The following is a 6,056-nucleotide window of genomic DNA, read 5'->3' as shown; positions in this document are numbered from 1 at the left end:
GAGCCCGTTTCAGATCCATATACCCCTACAAGCTATGGTACGTCCCAAACGCGAGTGGCATGCTGGGGTTGGTAGTCCTGTCTGGCCAGTGCCTGGTGCACGTGGTGGGTATCAGCGCGCAGAATTCGGGAAAATGTAAGCATGAGCTGAGGATTTCCGGGAGCCGTACTCTGTGCGATGGGAAAAGGGAACAGAAAGTGATGGTGCCTCCAGATTAAAAGGCACACCCATCCTACAGATGGAGAGACTGAGGCTCAGGTAGCCAAAGGAGTTCATTCATTTGTCGTTTATGGAGCTCAAGCTGTGGGCCAAGTGATGGGGAGTCCTGCCTTCGTGAAACTAACATTTTGGAGTGGGACCATAAACAAAAAAAATAAGTAAAAATTATAGTTTCACATATAAATATGTATCATAGTAGGTATCTGTGATTATATAATATAAATCACTTATTTTATTTTTTATAATACAGGGTCTCCCTTCTGTTGTCCAAGCTGGTCTCAAAATACTGGGCTCAAGTGACCCTCTTCCCTCAGTCTCCCAAGTAGCTGGGATGAAACAAGTCTCTGGGTGGGCTTGATTTTTGTTTGTTTGCAGTACTGATGAACAAACCCAGACCTTGGCATTCTAGGCAAGCCCTCTACCACTAAAAGTTACATCTATAATATAAATTATATATAATAAAAATACACAGAAAGGTCTGCATTTGTGGGGCTGGGGATGTGGCTCAAGCGATAGCGCACTCGCCTGGCATGCATGCGGCCCAGGTTCGACCCTCAGCACCACATACAAACAAAGATGTTGTGTCCGCCGAAAACTAAAAAATAAATATTAAAAAATTCTCTCTCTCTCTCTCTCTCTCTCTCTCTCTCTCTCTGTTAAAAAAAAATAATCTATAGAGTGAAATTGTATTGAGTAATTTGAGTAAATAAAGCATTGAAAGGGGCAGAAGTGCGTGGACACTCTTTATTAAAAAAAAAAAAAAAGGTCTGCATTTGTGGTTCAGTGGTAGAGCGCTTGCCTTGAATGCGGGAGGCATGGGTTCGATCCTCAGCACCACATAAAATAAATAAAGGTATTGTGTTCATCTACAACTAAAAAAAAAAAAGAATACACATAAGGACCAAGTTTTGCATACAGTGATAGCTAGTATCAATATGTAAATAATTCACATACATTTGTATCTGATGAATGTCTTACTGTAAATTCAGTGTGTATATTATGTATTCTCGGGGACTGGGGTTGTAGCTCAGTGGTGGAGTACTTCCTTTGTACGTGCAAGGCACTGGGTTCAATCCTCAACACTACAAAAAATATATATAAATTCATATGTGAATATATATTGTATAAATTATATAAGTAACAGTAATTATGTATTGTATATAAAGTCATTGCATTGCCTAATGATGTGTTATAAACATCATAGATATAAACATACATAAATCTAGATGGTATAACCTACTACATACCTAGGATCTGTGGTTTAACTTTTACTCTTAGGCTACAAATGTGTGCATCACATTACAGTACTGAATACTGTAGGCAAGTGTAATGCAATGGTATTTGTGCATCTAAACATAGTAATGATACAGCACCACATAAAAATAAATAAAAATAAAGGCACTAGATAATATAGCATTTTGACTAGCATGTACAAAGCCCTAGGGTCAATCCCCAGTCTCTCTCTCTCTCTCACACACACACACATAAGCACACAAATAGCAACAGAATGCTGCATTTTAGAGCCATGCATGTGGTGCCCACTTCTAGACCCAGCTTTTAGCCTGCCTGGGCAATACATTGAGACCCCTTCTTGATGGGGTTCTTTTTTTTGTTTTTTTCTGGAACTCGGGTAGAACTTTGCGAATGCAAGGCAGACGCTTTGCCACTGAGCTACATCCCAGCCCGAGACCCCTTCTTAAAAAAAAAAAAAAAAGAATCAGGACTTTGGGGGTCTTGGGTTTGGGTTTGGGGGTATAGGTCAGAAGTTGTGCACTTGCCTTGTCTAGCATGCATGAGACTCTGGATTCAGTCCCTGGCACTTGCAAAAAACAAAGGGAGGGAGCCAGGTGCTGTGGTGCATGTCTGTAATCCTGGTGACTCTGGAGGCTGAGGCAAGAGGATCATGAGTTCAAATCCAATGTCAGCAACTTAGCGAGGGCCTAAGTAACTCAGGGGAACCTGTCTCTAAATAAAATATAAAAAAGAGCTGGGGATGTGGCTCGGTGGTTAAGCACCTGTGGATTTAATCCCTGGTACCAAAAAAATAAATAAATAAATAAAAATTAAAAAGAAAGGAAGGAGTGCGGAGAAAGAAGGAAGGAAAGAAAGACTGAGCAATAGGAATTTTCCAGTTTCATTTTAATGTTATTGGATCACTGTCAAATATGCAGTCTGTTGATGGAAACAATATTTGGCACATCACTATATATGATGACTACTAAATGCTATGGAGAAAAAATAGAGCAAGAGGAAGTTAAGGGGAAATTTGTGGGGACAGGTGGCAATTTTAGCTAATGTAATTAAAGAAGGCCTCACTGATGTGATGATGAGCAAAGGTGTTTAACACAAAATGCTTTTATCACCTTACCCCAAATTCTCTATCTCACATCCTTTCAATGACCTTCACATTTGAAAAAGATATATTGAGCACCTTCTAAATGCAGGGCACTGGTGACATAGCAAGACCTATAGCAAGGAGACTGACTAACCTCACAATCGTGGAGAATAATTTTCCCTCAGATTGGTTTCTTATTTATTCCTTGCCTCACCTCAGAGAGACCTTTCTGGTAACCATTTGAAGTAGTCAGGAAATGTCTGGTGAGAAGTGAGGAAGTGAGCCATGTGGAAACATGGAGGAAAAACATTCCGGGCAGAGGAAATATCAGGTACAATAAGTCTTGATGTTAGAAGCATCTTGGCACTTTTTTTTTTTGAGGGGTTACCAAGGATTGAACCCAGGGGCACTTGACCACTGATCCACATCCCCAGCCCTATTTTGTATTTTTTTTCAGAGACAGGGTCTCTCTTAGCACCTTGCTTTTGCTGAGGTTGACTTTGAACTCACAAACCTTGTGTCTCAGCCTCCTGAGCTGCTGGGATTACAGGCGTGCGCTTCCATGCCCAGGTGCATCTTGGCATTTTTTGCAGAAGAGCATAGAAATCTGTAGAGTTGAAGAGGAAAGAAAGTAGGAGGATTATGACATGAGGTCTGGGAAAGGCAAGGCCAGGCCAGGCAGGGCATTGCAAGCCAGCTGAGATGTCTGCCTTTTAGTCTAAGAACCAATCCGTGGGGAGCCATAACAGTTTTAAACAGGGAGTCACAAAATAGAAATTACGTTGTGTATCATTTGATTTTTTTGCAGAGCTGGGGATAGAACCCAGTGCCTCAAATATGTTAGGCAAACACTTTGCCACTAAGCTCCACCCTCAATTATGTTTTAGAATAAACAGTCTGGCTGCTATGTGTGGAGAGAGACCAAACTATAGGGGGAAAGGTAGAAGCAGGGAAACCAGCGAAAAGGCCTCTGCAAGAGTCCAAAAAGTGATGATTGTTGAGAGCCACAGCTGAGTCAAATTGATGCCTGGCATATTGCCAGAGGAAATGGTTGAAAGGTGACACCAGTGAACCATTGAAATGATGATTTGAGTTAAGCTGTATATAATTGCTGTGATGCTGGATTGATTGAGTTGTATATGGACCCTGCTCAGGGGAATAGGGAGGCTGGGGGAATCTGCCTCAGGAGTTCCCCTGCAGTTCTTGCGGGGGTTCAGGGAGATTGGGCACGGGGAGCTCGGTGGAAGGAGTGTGTTCTCGATTAGTGTGTGTGCAGTACCGGTGAGAGTTGGGGAATAAAGAGTTGCTGTTTGAACTACAAGGCTTTGTGGCGGCTCGGTTATTTGTGCCCAGCCAGACTGCAGCAGATGATAAGACATCATCAATCAGCCTATGGTGGGTGGTGGAAATAGAAGTGGAGAGGGTGGGATCCTTTGGGTTAGTTTTATTTTTTGTGGTGTTGGGGATGGAACCTAGGGCCTCTCATGCTAGGCAAGGGCTCTACCAGTAAGCTACATCCCCAGCCCCCAATTCACCATTTTAAGTTTTTTTTTTTTTTTTTTTAATGTGTGTGTGGTACTGGTTATTAAACCCAGGGCTCTTTACCACTGAGTTAGATCCTTTTCATTTTTTATTTTGATACAGGATCCCCCTAAATTTCCCAGGCTGGCCTTTAACTTTCAAACCTCCTGTTCTGGAGTAGTTAGGATTAAAGGCATACAGGCATATGTCACCATGTCCATGTCCAGAAACTTTTTTTTTTTTTTTAGACATGGTTTCTCTATGTTGTCCAGACTGGTCTCAATTCCTGAGCACAAGTGATCTTCCCCACTGCCCCAGCCCCCCTAGTACTGGATCTGTAGTCATGCATCATCACACCGGGTTTATGAATTTATTTTGAAGGCAAAAATGCCAGATTTACTGAGATTAGATGTGGGGTATGATAAACAGAAGTTCTGTGGCTGAGCCTCCAGGTTTTTAGCCTAAGCAGTTGGAAGGATGGAATTGCCATCAACTGACATGGGAAATACTCCAACAGGAGTGGATAAGACGCAAGATCAAGAGTTTGGTTTTGGCTGTTACATTTGAGATGCCTGTCAGACAACCAAGTAGAGATGTTGGTCTGGGGACAGAGTCTGGAATTCAGGGGGTGGAGTCTGCACTGGAGATCTGAATTTGGGGAGCAGCAGAGGTGGCACCTGAAGCAATGAGTGTGGCTGAGTTCTTCTCTGAATTGTCTTCAGTTGTATCAGTGATGCATTAATTAAGTATATACTATATATTGTACATAGTCATAGTGCATATACAGTAATTGAAACAGGATTTGGACTTTCCCATGGGAGAGGGAAGGACATTTCAATTGGATGGAACAGCTAGAGAGAAAAAAAAAAAATAACTGTGAAGTAGGAAAGTAGGCAAAGGAGAGGGGGAATGGAAGAAAGGATTGGAGCATTTTACACTGCCTCCAGAAATGTAAAGCCTCACTGAGAGGATACATTTTTATGGCTTCTTGGGAATTCTATATATTAGCCCCCCTTTTTGTTTTTTGTTTGTTTGGGCCTTTTGAAATGGTCTTTCTGGGTTGCTCAGGCTGGCTTTGAATGCCTAGGTTCAAGTGATCCTTCTACTTTACCCTCCTAGTGGCTGGAACTACTCAAGAGGCTAGCACAGACACAGCAAAGCTTTCTTAAAAATGGACTTCTGGCTGGGTGCTGTAATCCATGCCTGTAATCCCAGAAATTTGGGAGGCTGAGGCAGGAGAAAAGTTTTAAAGTTTAAAGTCAGTCTCAGCAAAAGCGAGGCACTAAAAACTCAGTGAGATCCTATCTCTAAATAATACAAAAACTGGCTGGAGATGTGGCTCAGTAGTGGAGTGCCCCCGAGTGAAAAAAAAATGCAGTTCTTTAATGGAGCATGGTGGCATCTGCCTGTAATCCCAGGGACTGAGGAAGCAGAGGCAGAAAGATCACAGATTTGAGGTCATCCTCAGCAACTTAGTGAGTCCTATGCAACTTATCCTGTTTTAAAATAAAGGGTTGGGGGTGTGGCTCAGTGGTAAAAGCCCCTGGGTTCAATCCCAACTACCAAAAATAAATAAATAAATAAACAAACAAACAAATAAATAAAATAAGAATAGAATAGAATCCTGAACTGGGGTGTGGCTTACTAGTAGAGCACTTGACTAGCATGAGTGAGGCCCTGGTTTAATCCTCAGCCCTGAATATTCACACAAAGGTGTGTATGTGAGAGAATACTGACAATGAGATGAATTTAGACAGTTGTATATGCATTTATTCCTGCCTCTAAGCTCTGGTATGTGCCAATTTCTGTTCTAGACATTGGGGACACAGTGGTAAGGAGGCAGACAAGTCCCTTCCTTCAGACTCCCCCCCATGGAGCTTTCATTCCAGTGAGGGATACAATGAAGGAAATTAAGGAGAGTGTAAATTACATAGTATTTTACAAGAATTTTGTTTGTTTCTCATGTTGGGTGTTTATTATT

At 41.9% G+C, this 6,056-nt stretch overlaps 1 protein-coding gene across 1 annotated transcript in view; it reads right to left on the bottom strand.

The window, feature by feature from the left end:
• Window positions 1–6,056, bottom strand: part of LOC143639426 (uncharacterized) — an 831,269-nt gene that overhangs the window by 199,187 nt on the left and 626,026 nt on the right.

Source organism: Callospermophilus lateralis, chromosome X (genome assembly GCF_048772815.1).
Source record: "Callospermophilus lateralis isolate mCalLat2 chromosome X, mCalLat2.hap1, whole genome shotgun sequence".
NCBI lineage: Eukaryota > Metazoa > Chordata > Mammalia > Rodentia > Sciuridae > Callospermophilus > Callospermophilus lateralis.
The sequence above is the reverse complement of the archived record's forward strand: the minus strand, read 5'-3'. Positions and strand labels throughout refer to the sequence as shown.